The sequence below is a fragment of the Amblyomma mixtum genome, chromosome 3, assembly GCF_055824585.1.
Source record: "Amblyomma mixtum isolate Tamu chromosome 3, ASM5582458v1, whole genome shotgun sequence".
In the NCBI taxonomy this organism is placed as follows: domain Eukaryota; kingdom Metazoa; phylum Arthropoda; class Arachnida; order Ixodida; family Ixodidae; genus Amblyomma; species Amblyomma mixtum.
Window position 1 is genome coordinate 121,697,770 of NC_143014.1, and position 16,939 is coordinate 121,714,708.

Here is a 16,939-nt window from a genome sequence, read left to right on the forward strand (position 1 = left end):
GCATAAGAAGAAAAGAAAAACTGCAAGAGTGGGGCGTAAAACACCGTAAGCCTCACGCAACCTGCAAAAAAGGAGTTGTATATGAGTTCCCGCTCACTTGCGGGAAGGTTTACGTTGGGCAAACTGGACGTTGCCTCAACCAGCGCCTTCTGGAGCACAAGAACTCTTTAAAGAAGACAGGCTCCCATCTCCCGGACCATTGCCAAAAATGCACTAAGGAGAATAAGGTCGCCTTTTTTTGCCCGCTTATCGGACTGTAAAGTATTGTTGAGAAGCTGCGATCAGATTTAACGGGAACTGGTGGAAGCCTATTACATTAGAAAAAAAGGAGATAACTACATCAGTGATTCATCTGTGATACTTCGCCGATCTGAAATGGTTTTCTTAGATAGATTTCTGTAATCGCCTGCCTTTGGATTTATTTTGGTGTTCTCTGGTACCCACGTGCCTGTGATTCGCACAGTGGCGCTTGGGTAAAGCGAAGGTATATTAACGGTCTACGTCGAATAAAGCCTGTTGATAGTAAGCGCTCGTCCCTGTCTACTTCTGGGTCCGTGTCTTTTATTGCGCCCCTGTGTCCTCCTGAAAAATACGAAGAAGGATTTAAGCGTAACAATTACATCGTTAGTCGTGTTCTTTACCTCCATACGCAGATCATGAATCGAGCTTGGGACAGCTTATCCCACGAATGTTGCATTGTTCGTGGTTTAAGCGTACTGCGAACCGAAGGAGGTAGACATCATAATGTACCATCCTCATTTCAGAGTTCCTGAACACTGATTTCTAGTTGCGACATTCTTTCCAAGAGGGCGAGCCACGTCTTTCCTCGCAGCGGGAAGAACTCGGCGATGGCGAATGCAGCCACGAATTTTGATGACCCCACGTACTGCGCCTGGAACGCAGACTTCTGCTCGCTGCACGCCGCCACTGTGTAACTGCGTCGTGAAGCTCGCCTTCAGTTCTTGCCGAAAACTCCGACTCACTTTCTCTAAAAGGTGAGTTTTGCGTTCAGGGCGAAACGCCGAAAAACGCTCGCCGGTACAGGGTTTTTCAAACTCTAATTTGTCGGAAAAAGTACGATTCGTAGAGTCTCGCTGGCCCGAACATACCAGTAATTGTGTTCAAACCCTTCGCATGCGTTTTATTGCGAACGTCCCAATACCTGAAAGCGAACAAGAAGACATGTCACAAATGTCTACGGAGCGGAAAAAAGCACTACTAAAACTAGAAACATGTGGGCTTCGAATATTCAACACCGGCTAAAGGTTGGCCACTTTTTTGCCCACTGACTGCTGCCCTTCATCAAAGGAGTACAATCATGCATATTTCTCACAGTGCCAGTCGAGTTGTACATCTTTCTGACAGAGCTCTGCGCATGCGTAAGTCTGAGAGATCTTAAGGCACCAAAGGGTTGGTGCAAATCGGTACCTTTTGGCAGTACTACCATGTTGAGGCTGAGAAATGGGGCTGCACGATAGCACAAAATATTGCTAGCGAGTTGCAGCATAGTGGCGAGTCATACTGGCTGTGACTGCAGGTCATAAGCCCGAACATAAACGAATAAATGCTTGGAACATCCGAGACTTACGACACAGTGTTCGCTTCCGTTATACAAATGATCATCCCTCCCGGCTAGCACCAGAGTGCTTGCAAAATGAAAGCCATGAAATGGGAGAATTTGCTGAACAATAACGTCCTGACACACTTGCAAATTTTTTTTTTCGTATCCAGTGCGGCAGTCGAATGGGCGTTCTCAATGTTGTGCGCCCTGAACAGAAAGGAACGTGCTGCGGTTCGGTGGACAGAGAGAAAAGTACGCTCGTGTATATATGATTTGGTGGTTTATGGGGTTTAACGTCCCAAAGCGACTAAGGCTATGATAGACGCCGTAGTGGAGGGCTCCGGAAATTTCGACCACCTGGGGTTCTTTAACATGCACTGACATCGCACAGTACACGGGCCTCTAGAATTTCTCCTCCAAAGAAATTCAGCCGCCGCGGCCGGGTTCGAACCCGCGTCTTTCGGGTCGCGTGTTCGCCAAATGCAGCCGGTACAACCAGCGATGACAGCGCCGCCCACCGGCAGGTAGCAGCCACATTAAGGCTGGTTATAAATATTCATTCAGAACGACGGCTTGACATCGCCACTATGGCGCAGTGGATTAGAGGCACGTGTTGCGTATGGAAGGTCGGCCGTTCGACTCCGCTCTCTGAACTGTAATTTTATTGTTTTTTTAATTTCATTTTTGCCATTTTTCCCCTTTTAGGTCGCAAATCGTGATGCATAGTGGCATATAACGCCGTTTAAGAGGATTTATTATACCTTTTGGGTAAGCCGTTGTGACAATCTTCAGTCACCGTGATCAATTCACCGTGGTTTCAAGCCTTGTGGCTGTACAGGCTGCAGTTGGCGAATACGCTTTCGGGTCAGCAGCCGAGCACCGAATATATATATATTGTAAAGACAGACACCGAGACGCGCTGAGCTGAGCGCCCGCTCGATTGCCTAGCCTCTTTTTTAATCCCACTTCCTCGTCTTCTTCCGCACGCGTCTTTCCTCTCTACTTCATCTTTGCTGAAGTAGAGCCAGCCAGCCAAGCCTGCTCCTCCCCCTACTTCAACGCCAAATGACGGGCCTCTAAAACTCAACGTCTCCCCGTCGTGTTTGTCTTCGGCGGCCCCGGCTCCGGCAAGGGTACCCAATGCGAAAAGATAGCGGCCAACTCCGGCTTCACGCACATCTCTTCCGGTGACCTGCTGCGGGCGGAGGTGCAGTCCGGCAGCAACCTGGGCAAGGAGGTGAACGGGATCATGACGAAGGGAGAGCTCGTCCCACTGGTCATGGTCTTGCAGCTGCTGAAAGAAGCAATCAGGAAGAGCGTGGCGACAGCCAAAGGGTTCCTGATTGACGGTAGCAGTGTGACCGCTTCGAGGCTGAGGTGTGCAAGTGCACCAACCTGCTCTACGTCGAGGTGAAGGACGAGACCATGAAGGAGCGGCTGCTGAAGCGGGGCGAGACGAATGGCCGCGTGTACGACAACGAGGTCTGGGTGCGACGACGCCTACAATCAACAGGGCGTCCGCAGTCGTGGCCGAGTGTGATGCCGAGACAGCAAAGATGAAGTAGAGAGGAAAGACGCGTGCGGAAGAAGACGAGGAAGTGGGATTAAAAAAGAGGCTAGGCAATCGAGCGGGCGCTCAGCTCAGTGCGTCTCGGTGTCTGTCTTTACAATATAATATATATATATATATATATATATATATATATATATATATATATATATATATATATATATATATATATATATAATGTTACGGGACGGCGGGCCCGCGCAGAGAAAGGCACAGACGCAGGAGACCCAGACACAACCGGCCGCGGCGGTTCTCTTTCGTTCTCTACCTCTCGCGCTAGCGCCGCGCGCTCTCCCTCGCGCTCGCCCCGCGCCTCTTCTTTATTTGTATAGCGCAGCGCGCTCTTGGTTAGCGTAGGTCGTATGCTGTTACATCTTTCCACCGGGGGGGGGGGGGGGGGGGGGGGGATAGAACGCAGTTGGAACACCGCTGGTGTCCCCTAGCGCGTGCTTCGCTTTGGAGGCGGCATCGAACTCGTCCCGATGAGCCCGGGCTGAGGTTCTTCGCACCGGCGCAGCTTGATGTGCAGGAGGCATCGTCACGTTGTGATGACATAGTGTCGTCTGACACCAAACGGTCCCGGCAGATCCCGGGGCTGCTTGTAGGCGACTCCTCGCCGTACGAGAACTGCGAGGGCTTCTGCCCGCCTTCGGAAAGTGGTTCCAGTAAGCCGTTAAACTCAAGCTTAGTACGACGTTCAGTTCCTACGGCACAGTCGGGCGACGGCATATGTATTCGCGTTTGCGGCTTCGTGTCAGCCCGTGGAAGCGCCGCGCCGGCGCCGCGTTTGCCCTCGTCTAGTCGTCCTGTAGGCGATGGGGTGGCTTCGATGTGCCCATTCGGGACGGGCACACCGCGGAACTTGGGATTGCGTTCATGGCACAGCGCTCCACTTATGGGGCGGCATTCCGGTAGGGAGGCCTGGTTCTGGTACGGGAGGGCGGCACTAGGGAGGACGTGGGAGCCAAGTCTGGATCACGGTGGGTGCCGGAGACATAGCGCTTCATGTTGGAGACATGTTCGGGAAAAATGTGGTGCACACCGCGTGGTCGAAGCTCGGGGAGGTCTTCTAGGCGGTACGTAACGGGGCCGAGCCGTGCAACGACACGGTAAGGGCCGCGGTATCGGGGCAAGAGCTTCGCGGCACGGCCAGTCGCGCGGATGGTGCGGCGAACGAGGACCAAGTCACCGGACCGGAAGGAGGGAAGTGGTGGTGCTGCAGCATTGGCCACTTGCGCACGCGCATGGGCCGTGAGAAGGTTGCGCTGAGCGTCGAGGCGGGCGGAACGAAGTCGTTGGGCGCAGTCAGTCGGTGACGCAGTAGGATGGCGAAGGCCCAACTGCGCGTCGAGAGGGGTGGAGGGCGTTCTGCCATAGACGACTGAGAACGGCGTGACATGCGTTGTTTCTTGAGCCGCAGTGTTGAGTGCAAAAGCTGCAGTAGAAACAAAACGATCCCAGTTTGTGTGGGACGGAGCGACGTAGAAGGCGAGTATATCCGTAAGGGTGCGGTTGACACGCTCCACGAGGCCATTGCACTGGCGGGGTCGAGACGTAGACAGAAAATTCCGGCGGAGGCTCTAGTTCGTCGTCGCTGTCCTCCGACAGCTCATTCCTCCCAGCCGGAGTCGTCGCCGTTCGTTGAGCTCAAGCAGCGTCGCTTGATACGCTGGCGCCGTGCATCACGCTCCGATCTGGTCAGTCTTCGCTTCCGTCTCCCACAGGCCCACTCGCCTATTCCGTATGTGTGGCCCTGAAGGGCGGGGCACATGTCGTCGTCGAAGCCACTCTCATTGTCCAGGAACACCGGAACACCTACCTCCTGCATACTTCCGCCGATGGCACCTTCTAGGAAAAACGAAACACCTGCCTCCTGGGTACTTCCGCCGATAACATCTTCCAGGAAAAACGAAACACCTGCCTCCTGGGTACTTTCGCCGATAACATCTTCCAGAAATGCCGAAACACCTGCCTCCGGGGGTTGTGGCGTGCCCCTGTAATCCAGCTACTTGGAGGCCGGTGCTAGAGGACGGGTTGAGGCTGGGAGTTCTGCCCCATGTTGACCTATGTTGATCGGGTGTCCGCGCTAAGCTGGGCGTCGATATGGTGACCCCAGGGGAACCCGGTGGTGGCCAGGTCGCCTAAGGAGGAGCGAACCGGCCCAGGGCGGAAACGCAGCAGGCAAAAGCTCCCGCGCTCTGCAGTGGTGGGATAGCACCTGTGAATGGGCGGCATGGGGCACTGTAGTGGTCGGAGAGGAGGCCCGCCAGGACAGTATAAGAGCCCAGCTGGTCGGGCGGCACGTTCTGCAGCAGCTCAGTCACGCGGCCTCTCAGTTTGGCGACGAGCATCCGTGCCTTCATCTGCTCGTCCCAACCTCTCGCCGCCGCAATACTGTCCAGCTGGATGCGGTAAGCATCCCACGAAATGGTGCCGTCGAACGTGGGCAACTCCACGACGTCCAATGATGCGCCCGCGCCGAGCACTCTATTGGCGGCTACGACCGCAGGTACAACGACGGCAGAGCCGGGTACAGCGGTGGCGGGGACGTCCAGAGGCACCGGACCCGTGTTCGGCTCGACTGGCAGAAGGCGACGGAAGTCGCGCCGGATCGCCTCCATCTCCCCAGCCTGGGCAGTCAGACGGGCCTCCCATGCGTCCATCCGCTGAGTAACAATATCGAGGAGGCGCTTAATACCGGCGTCCAGCCGCTGCGGAGAACCGAGCCCCTCCGAGCGCCCAGGTCTAGCGGTGCCGGCCGCTGCGTCGTCGGCGCCGTCGGCTGGTGGCGGAGTCCTGTCGACTGGCACGTCGGGTACTTGATTCTGGGAGCGGGTGAGCGGCATGATCCCACCGCTGCCACCAAATGTTACGGGACGGCGGGCCCGCGCAGAGAATGGCACAGAGAGACGCAGGAGACCCAGACACAACCGGCCGCGGCGGTTCTCTTTCGTTCTCCACCTCTCGCGCTAGCGCCGCGCGCTCTCCCCTCGCGCTCGCCCCGCGCCTCTTCTTTATTTGTATAGCGCAGCGCGCTCTTGGTTAGCGTAGGTCGTATGCCGTTACAATATATATATATATATATATATATATATATATATATATATATATATATATATATATGCGAAATTAAGAAACGCTTCTTTTAAGTAAACATTTATTGGGAGTCGACGTTTCGTACAGAGCCTGTCCTGAAAAAGGACAGGCTCTGTCACGAAGACAAATGTGCTTGTCTTTAATATATATATATATATTTGCCGCTGGTCGTTTAATGAAGCATTTTTTGTAGCGCCGCTGCATATTTGTGGACCTGAAGAAGGTTGCTTGAAACTTGAGACATACTAGGTAAAATGCGAAAAACTCCAAACATTGCGTATCACAAAATGATAACTCCCGATAATCGCCAAATTCTTTGGAGAAAGTAAGGTTCGAAAAAAAAAACCTCCGAATTTCCTCGAAAATAAATTCCAAAAAATGCAGAACCCTCTCAATAACTTCGAGTATGGTTCGCGCTAATCACTGAAGAAATATCATAACAGTCAGAACAGGGACAGTGTCATCCATCCTAGTCTCGACACCTTAAGCCTCCGTAGCCTTCTTCTCATACGAAACAATGTTTGGAAAAGCGACCTTTCTTGCTCTCTGGCCTCAGGCACGAGAGCCTCGTTCTTTGCACGTACGGGCTCACTGTCATCACTTGCCCGTATTCTCTATCCGTCTACACGTTCTCCAGTCTTCTGAAAACGTCTTTTTTTTCCCTTTTCTTACAAATACCTTTCTCACCACTCTTCACGTTTTGTTTTCTCTTTCACAATGCCCTAAGACCTATCCCTCTCCATTGATACAAAACACTCTCTCTCCGTCACTCCTCTAGACGCATCTATTTCTATTTTCCCCCCTTTCTTTTTCTTTTTTTTTTTGGTGTTCAGTGTAGAAGGAAGCTACAGAAACCAAACCTTGCCCGGTATGCCTGCCGTTCCCCTGACGAAGACAAATGTGCTTGTCGAAACGCAGACACCGGGCTGCAGCTCCTTTACTGGTTCATTTATTTGGTAATATCAGCGCACTTTTTCTTTGCACATTTTCCGACGCATTCTTGAAGTTCTGCCACCACGATCTCGGCATCTCCTCTCAAAGCGATTTCAAGCGCCGAGTGATGGATAGGAAACGGTACGTTGCTAAAATAATTAAGACGCTAAACTGAGATCGTTACAAGAACGCTTAGCTCAAGCACAGAATGCTTGAGGTTCGACTAAGCGATTTCCAGTAATACGTTAATAGACTCCACCCTCTCTTAACTGTCCAAAATGTGTTCCACGTAGGCGATGCAAAGCCGTTTGTAACGTGCAGTCGTGCTTCCGCAAGGCCCATTTATTTTTACATTTGTATACCTGCTGGTCGTGTCTTTGGCCGAAGTGCTTTGTGTGCGTGTAGTGAACTCAGTGTTCCCATGCAAACCTCCTCTCTACACGCCAGATAGAAAGAATGGCAAAAATAGATATTCCCGCTAATTTGTGACACCTACGCTTTGAGCATGGCCAATAATACTTCGCTTAATTAAATATTCGTGGCCACGCACTGTGCAGCCATCAGGCGTGTACGTTCCTTGCTGCTTCGGGGCGTTCCAGGGCTCATTAAGCGGCCGGTTCGAGAAACTTGGACGATTTTGCCCTTTCCGCAGGCCACGGCAAAGGATGGGCAGATGGTTGTGAGCGGAAAGCGATCGCCATTCCCATGTCGCACACGCCTGTGAGCCGAACGCTGGTACAGTCATTTCCGTGATAGTTAATATGAGCGCCTCAGATTTTCTGAACGACGTCTGGGCTCGTAGTTAAATTCGTGCGCCACGGCCATTTTACGCCTGCATGTGGTCGAAAAAATAGTTGTGCTATTTCAGCGCTTGACGCGCCTCAGGAACGCGCGGAAAACAACTTAACCTTAAAATTCATTACGCTCGTAGATTGTACTATCACAATTACATCCCCCGCCCGTCCAACTTATTTTTTAAGGAGAAACAAATTTCTTCGTAAGTTCAGAGCTTTGTCAGCGCTGAAGTATCCTACAGTTTATGCAAATGAAACAAAGGCTGCCATTTTTCTGACTAATGGTACACGTATTCAAATAGACCTAAACAACACGGTTAATTCAATGCGCAGGTGGAAACTGCCAGTACTGTTAATAGTCAGAGCGCATATCTTTCCTGCAATCTGCTCTAGGATGACCAAGTTAATTCACTTCTTCGCATAGTTAGTCACGCGCCTGTTGAGCGGAAGTAGATACGCTTTTCCAACGTCAGTAAAATTATTTATGATGGATTATTTGCCTTCCATTATCAATGCTACAATTTTGTACGGGAAACGACAACTGAATCAAACTTCAGAGATGTTTACAAATTCAAGCATATATGTTACAACTCACTTTATGTAGTCTAGCGGACTATCAGATCAACGCTTCTGAAAGAAGTGTCCAGTCGCTTTAGGCCATCGTCTCTGAGCCAGCTACTGTGAACGGGAAACTGACCAACAAAACCAGAAATATCGCCGGGCACTGTTATACACGGGCAGCATAGGATGAAGACGGGCATTTAGTAGAGTAGGTGCTGGATGGCATCACTAGACAGCGACGAAACATTAGGTTAGAGAGAAGACGGCTGCAGTATAAAACTAAAAAAGAACCACCGTGAAACTAGAGACCAGTGAAATGCCAGACAGAGTCGTTCACAAAAGCTTTGCCTCATCGTTTTTGGTAAGGGGAACGGTCTACTTAAATTTTGTTGAATATTTTTACTAAGCGTTAAAATGGACCCTACTCAATCTAATTACGATGGCAGACGCTGAAATTTATTTCGCCTGTATGAAAGTTCCAAGGACAATGCCAGGTGGTCAGTTTGTAAAAATTTTCACTACACTGGGCAATGCTCGGGCGTGACAAAGCAAGTACTAGAAAAAAAAAAAAGGCTAAAAGCGACATGGATTCGTGAACATTCCAGATCGCCAGTGTTGCTGCGGCGCAGTCATCAAGACAAAAGCAGTCAGTCTAGCAACAATGAAAACTTTCGAGAAAACTTTAACTTGAAGAAGTGCTAGCAATTATCATTTAAAAGCTGGGCTAGTTGGTGTTTGGATTGAGGGGACATAGTAGTAGCGCTAAAAAACAGCGACGAGGGTTGACGAAGACAACACAGGCGCTAGACAACACTAGCGCCTGTGTTGTTTTCGTCTACTCTCGTCGCTGTTTTTAGCGCTACTAAGCCCTAGCAATTATTATTTCGGTGGCAGCAATGACCTTGGATGTGATGACTCATTTGGAGAAATAAGAAAAGGATAATTAAATGCAAACAGTGAACCACGATGCAATTTTTGTAAAGCAGAAAGAACAAGAGGACAAGGCAGGAAGAGTAGAAAGAAGCTTGGACTATTTTTCGAAGCAGTACGCGATGCTCAAGACGCTCGAAAGGTAAAAGGATGAGATTAAGGAGCTGCAACGTAAATCTAAGCTTGAGACAGCTGTGAGAGACGAGCAGTCAGGAATAGCACAGTCGAAATTATTGGCTGGAAGCTTATGGGAGCATTCCCGTGGAAGATGTATAAAAATTCCTGAAATATCCGCAACAGGAAAAGAAAACGCGAAAGGTGTGTTGTCCCTAGAGGGAGGACTCTACCTCCCGATGTCAGTTGAGGAACACGTCGAAACCGTGCATGGAGTAAAATCTCAGGCAGAAGTTGAAGTAATTAGGCTCACAATTTGAAATGTCAGGTCATCTTTTGTAAAATGCTCAGTTACAGGCCACTCGCGGAAAATAGCAAGTTTATAAATTTACCTTAAGTACATTTGTGAGATTGCGAGATTTAGTCAAAGATAATTGTATAATTCCAGGAGTAGACCTTAATACTAGCTGACGTATATTCGCCTCATAAGTGCAGCGTCTCTGATTATCGGACGTTTATTTCAGGACTCGATGTTGAAGTAAGTAGTGCAAGTTTCACGAGAGAAGAGTTGATGAGGAAACAGACTCTCATACTTTTGCATAGATCACATAAGCTTACGAATTAGAGAGGACAGAGCTCCAGCCAGGTTTTATTCATGGTAAAAATCAATTGTATGGCTCTTTCCGAGCATGTTGAAGTTTTTCCTGCAACAAAAGAGGCATTTATTGCCGACAAAATTGCATGAAAAAAATTCCCTGCCACACGACCTGTTACGTTCTGGGGAGCAGGCACGCACACTTTATTGACGCTTGGTCATCCAGTACAGCACACATACTGAAAGCGCCCTGCACGGCCTTTTTATGGACAGCGGAGGAGGAGGAGGAGATCGTCGCACCGAACGCTACCGTCAGCGTTCCATCGAACACTCAACAGCGTTGTACCGAACGCGCACAAAGGCACATGCAGTGTCACTCACAACGGAGTGCGCGGATGCAACGCGATGCAAACCCGTGGCGATTACACCAAGAAGGCCTCCGTGATCACCGTTTCGAGGTGAATGGCGATGTATCCTAGGCTCTGGGATCGCACCCCTCCCCCCCTCCCCCCCCCCCAAAAAAAAGAAAAAAGAAAAAAAAAAGTGTGTCGACGCACCGCAGTTTAGTTGCGAATTCGGCCGGTCATGGTAACATGCGTATTAAGGCGGAAGCCTTTAATGCCTCATCGTTGTAAGCAGGAGTTGTCGACAGAAAATGTCACGCTTTTCAATTGGCCGATATGCTCGTGACGTCACAGTGCGCGAATTTCAAATGGGGCCAATTGTACTTTGGCTAGTAACCATGCAACCAATCAAAGGGATCGTATAGTTATGCTCAAACTAAGTGGGACTGAGTTTAATTAATTGCTTAATTAATCAATTAGCCTAATTAAGATAGAGGAGAATGAAGAAAGACGAAAAGAAAAGAAAGACGCGCGTCGCAGCGACAGCTGCGTCCGCGGAAGGATACGCTGCTGAAAACACAGATAAGTACGAAGCCGCGTCCGCTCCACCACCACGCACTTCCCCACTCAGTTCGACGTAGCTCGTTTCATATACGTTGTGTCGAACATCCTAGACAGTTCCAACATTTGACAGGTTAATGAGAGAACACGATGGATAGAAATAAATAATATAAATATGAAATAGCCTAATTAACCTTTCTAGTTAGACCGCACAAATCAATAAAACCGAGAACGAAATTGGTTGAGTTGGGGAATCGAACCAGGGTCTCCGGAGTGCGATACGAGCACGCTAGCCACTCCGTAATGCCAGCTGAATGGTTTGGAATGAACAAAGGCGCGTCTAGCTAATACGGCGTCTTCGTTAACTCCCATCTTCCCCCTTTCCCTTACGGCGAGGTGCAGGTGTCCACCCAGATATGCGAGAGAGATACATTTCCTTTCCTCAAAAAAATAAATTTACCGTCCAGCAAGGCGTTCAGCCGAATTGGCGGTGGCGTTCTGTGGACTCCCTGGCAGCGTTGCAAGGCGCTGTCGCGTTCCACTCTTACAGGCGAAGCTTAACATGTTAACCACACATCAGTAACACACGCAGACAGCCAATGGACGCGTCATTCGCTGGCAGCACTTGAATCATCATCCACAACCACATTCGTGGCAGAATGCTGTACTCAGGCTTTCGCCTTGCACCACTTTAGTCGCCAAAGTGACTCCTAATTTTTTAATTCTTTCTGGCCTCTTCTAGCTTAAAATACCGTCTAGTAGTTAAGCTGGTGATAAAGATGATGCTTCTGCTGCTGATGATGAATCGAAGGCATAATAAGTCGTTCGTACAAAAAGTGCACTTGCCATGATGTAAACATCGAAAACACACTGCGGAAGGATCATAGAAGGTCCCCATATATAGACCTAAGTATGGCGAAGAAATGTTTCCATATCGCCTACCAAAACTTAAACACTTTTCATGACGGAGGCTTCGGAACTTGTAACTAAGCAACAATTCAAGCTTGTCACAAGCTGCTATCTCTGTGATATCTGTTCGAGCTAAGCACACGATGTAGTGCAGCGGTGGCCTAGTGGTTTGAGCATCCGCCTCGCATGCGACAGGTGCGCGGTTCGTTCCCCAGTGCTCGGCTCCCTTGGTGTGAAATGCTTGGGAAATGGTTCTCTGACCCCACCTTGAGTATACGAAAAACACCTTGTGCCTTTGCACTCTGCAGTCACAGTTGCCCTTGTGCAATAAAAATTCGCCCTCATCACATGATAACGGGACAGGATCGCCTTGATAGCAAGTGCTATACAAGACAGGACAAGACAGCGTCCTGTCCTGCCGCATCCTTTGGACTGGGTGCAGTTCTTCGACAAAAGCAGGGAGATGGAGGATACTAACCAATCCCGCATGCCTCTCGTACTTTGTCAGAGACAGAATTGAGGTACACGCAGATCGAAAAAGAAGGCCTTACAATAACCTGGGTGTGTGAAAGTTTTCGGGAGTACGTCACCGGCCTTCCCTTAACAGTTGAAACCGACCACAAACATTTAGAGCCCATTTTTAAGACAAAGGACTTGGCACACAATACCCCTCAATTACAGGGAGAATGAGGATGCGTATGATGCGTTTTTTATACGACGTAATGCATGTCCTTGCTTCAGTTCTGCAGAGATGTTAATGGGACGAAGGCTGCGAGCGTCCTTTCCCATGGTTAGCACCGAACTGGAACCTGCGCTCTTTGACAGGCAGGCACAACAACAGTGTGAATGAAGGAGAGCAGCCAAATAGGAAAAACAAAAATGTTGGGGTCGAATTCGTGATATCATGTATTAACCTGCAGCAGTAATGCATGCGGGCAGTGTCGTGTTTTGTCAGGTACACACAGCGAGTATTGCGACCAAGACGCGGAATAAACAAACTTTTGGGCACTCGTTTTGTTGCAACAGTAGTCAGCACTCATGTGGGAACAACAGTGACGGAGCGCTTTTGAGATGTTTGCTTAGAGTCATTCTCTGTCACCGGAAGAATTCGTTTATGCTAAAAATCCCCCTTTCCAGTGGTGCCATGTGTTCTAGGAGTGGCCGGTCAGATGGAATAAAGGAACGAGGACGCCAGCACTGGCATAAACGCAGGCATTCAATGTTGAAAATGAGACCACCAAACACACACAAAAAATTACAACGCACAAGAGAAGGAACTTCCACAGTACAACCACGCGCGAGCGTCGGCAAGCGCACGTTCAAGGAAGGCCACAAATGCAGTGTTGAACGCTTAAGAGAACGCATACACCAAAGGAAAACACTCTGCGCGTTCCGCAAGGATAAATAGCCAATTTTTAAATTAAACTGAAACACAAAATGTTAAATTACTGGTGTCTCACCTCCAGATTAGTGCAGACAAAACGAGTTGGAAATGACACATCGCGCCCGGCGCGGTTTGCCTGCCGTCAGAGCGTTGGAGTGCGTCATAGAAGGAGAAGCGGGCGGCGTAAGCGCTGCTGGCGAAAGATCTGCGCCGGTAAAGGTTTTTGTCAGAGCCGGCTTGTGATCCGTCGCTGCAGATGCGGCAGAAGGCAGCGGGACCGGTGCAAATCCGGCTGAGCTTCTTTCGAGCCGTGTTGTCTAAGCCTCGGATGAGAACGCCTTGAGAAGACAGGTACGAGCGCCTCCTTTCGCTATCCGTGCAATCCCATGCGTTCCACGCCAGCGCACGCGCTTGTATACCCGCTGCTTCGATTTCTCGCGGAATTTACTTTTTTTATCTAGTGGCCTTCTGCCCTTCTCTTTTCTGCACTGAGTTTTTCTTTCTTTTTATGTCTTGCATTATGACATGTGACCATTTGTGTAAAACATTGAAGTATTAGGCAGACAGAAGTACCATATGGAAACATCAACTAGAATCTTGCGGCAGTGGTTTACGGGATAGAGCGTCAGCCTAGCACCCAAGATGCGTGCGTTCTAATACCCCTCGTGTCCAACTTTCTCGGACAAAAATTTTGAAAACTGGAAAATTTTACGATACTGCTACGGAAATATATGGTCCATTCTTCTCATACGTAGCAAAATCTCTCTTTTAAAGTGTTTCCATCGATCGCATCGAACAGTTAACACTGCCATAGAAAACCAATGGGGACCGCTTTTAACGATAGAAGAAAATAATATGTTAATAGAAGAAAAAAAATGTAAGACTGCCGTCGGGTGATCTGCGGATATATCGACTGTCATATTGAAATCTTCCAATATATGAAAAAAAAATTCATTCATAAACAGTTTCCTGCTCAAAAATGTTTTGTCCAGAATCGCTGGGTATGTGAAACCTATTTTTCATCTGTGTATTTTATGTTAACGAATTTTCCAGTAGTGTGGACGGGCGGAAACGGGACGGACAAAAATTCGTGGACAAGGGAGGTGAAAACGAAGCCGTCAGTTGCATTCCTGCATTGAAATCACGACGGGAGGCATTGAACTCGCCCGCTTCGAGGTCTAGAGCCAGGCGAAAAAGTGTGGATAGGAGACCAAAAGAAGACTGGCACAGGCATGACTTCCACGAGGTTCCGAGGTCATACATCGTGGAAACAGACGCGGACAATGTGAGGAGGAATATAATGCATCTTACGCCTCTGCCCGGCGTGGAACGAGACAGCAGTCTGTCGCAAACACGCGAACAAACGGAAGCTGGACTGAGACCATGTCAGGACAGCGAAAGCCAAGCATTGGGGAGGGGGGGGGGGGGGGGGATTCTTCCACAACTATTCATTATCCCAAGAACTGCGCAAGACACGAAGCGATTGTTCAGTTAAGTCGGTTCAAAGAATTCAGGTTGAGAATGGGCAGATGTGCTGTAGGTTGCGAGTCCCGCGGCCCGTGGCTCCAACGACGGCAAAAGAGGAGGCGATGCTTCGTCGCTCGGTGGAATAAACATTGCGCACTGCCCGTAAGACGATACTGCACGGGAGAGGTCCCACACTGCCGGAGCCCCGGGAACGTGGGAACGGAACCGAAAGAATAAACAGCTTTTCGTTCCCAGACACCGAACTTGTCGGTCGCTGTCTGTACGCTCGCTAACACTACAGTATGCTCACTCCATTCCTGTTGTTTGCACAGGGGGTGGAGGGCTCTTCAAGCTGCTTGACGGCAGGTTCGAGCTGTGCCTGCTCTATCTTTCAAAGCGAGAAATAAAAGGAAAAGGAAGTCAAATATACCGTCTTATTTTCGGCTTCCACTGTGCAAATTTATACGAAGCGAAAACAGAAATACAACAGCGACATATAATGTCATCTCTTTTTTTTTCGTTGATTTCGCATCGAAAGCAGAACAACATTGAAATAGGAGGATGATGGCGTTGTTAGTAGTCTCGGCAAGAGAGAGGAACGGCTGCAATGGTTAAAGATGGGGAAGGGAAGTCGAGCGGGAGAGAAGTGGCAAGCGAGCAAAATAATGAATAAAGAACGTGAGTTATTAACCTGCCCAAACATAGGAGAACTATAACGTAATTAATTGCGAGTCTGCTGTTCGGCACGCCAGTACGGTGTGGCCACTAAAATTACTCCCACGGTTATCAATATACAATGTAGAGCGGTCGATGGAGAAGACGGCAATTTCTGCGATCGGATTTTTCTTGACTCTACTGCTGCTTATACATGTTACTTTGTCACCCACTAACTGCAAAAACAGGTAGATAAAGGTGCTGCATTTTTGCTATTACTGCGCCGTCTGAAGATTGTGCTGATCTTCGTGCATCACACAAGCCCTCACACACGCGCCGCGCGTGCGCGTATGTGTGTGCGCGTGTGCGCGTGCGTGCGTGCATGCGTGCGTGAGTGCGTTTTCTCATAATCTCCTTTTATATGGCCACCAGGTGGCGCCGGCAGAGTGCCAGCAGTGTCATTAGGTACTATCATTACCCATAGTTTATTTCTATATTTCATGCTAGCATTTCAAGCGTGACCATTGTATTATTTGTTTTGTGAACTGTGAGTGTTGCAGCTGCACTTTGTTGAGCGCTATGTCGCCAGTTCGGTTTTTTTTTTCCACTATGTGGAAAGGAGCAGCCGGCGGCACAATCAGGCACGAACAACTCCTTTTATGTCCATGTGAATAAAACAAATAAACAAGCCCCGCATTTTCTTGGCGGTTCCAGCTCTACTCGCTCTACATACGAATAGATTTATTGTTCAGGTTCAAGAAGTGTTACACATCTTTAGGCTTTAGTTTTGATTTAGGTCTGAATAGTACACCTAACTTCACGTAAAGAAAAACAGCTACTTTCGTGGAAGTTTTTTTTTTTTTTTTACGAAAAACTCGTATTCTCACTGTTGTTTGCAAAGCCAAGCGCCAAAGCCACTCAGGATTGTATGACAATCCGGACGTCTTTTCTGGTATGGCAGTAATCGAACCACTCTTTCTCGGTTTGTTGAGCTCAAAGTAGCCGTGGCCACTTAACGGACTCAATCTGGGCCCATCATACATTCTCCTGTGGAGTCCTCTCAAAGCCTATATGTGTGCGTCAACAAAGCGACGTATGATGGATAATTTGCGGGGAAAAAAAACCTACGCAAGACCTCAGCTGTGAGATCTCAGCGGTGCGATGACTGTAAATTCAATTGCGTTTTCACCCCCCTCACCCCTCCTTCCACCCCGATTCCGGGAAACGATTTCCAAGACATGCCACAATTGTACCCGATTCTTCACACACGCGGGCGAAGCGGGCATAGCGAAACTACTCACTCGCTGCAAATCCGTTCAGCTGCCCTGCACTATTGCGAGCGAGATTTTGGTCGGGCATGCTCTTCAGCCAACCACAGATGTCAAAAGTTATTGCTTAAGAGCGGATCCAGCCCACTATCATGGTTCGGCTGCGTTAAATTCCACGGCCTCCATCGGCACAGTGCT

General features: G+C 49.1%; 1 protein-coding gene and 1 non-coding gene across 2 annotated transcripts in view; both read left to right on the forward strand.

Moving 5' to 3' along the window:
- Nucleotides 1-16,939, forward strand: part of LOC149351650 (uncharacterized) — a 249,816-nt gene that overhangs the window by 107,345 nt on the left and 125,532 nt on the right. The window lies entirely within an intron of this gene.
- On the forward strand, nt 5,105-5,388 carry LOC149351651 (signal recognition particle RNA). The gene has a single exon (XR_016291956.1).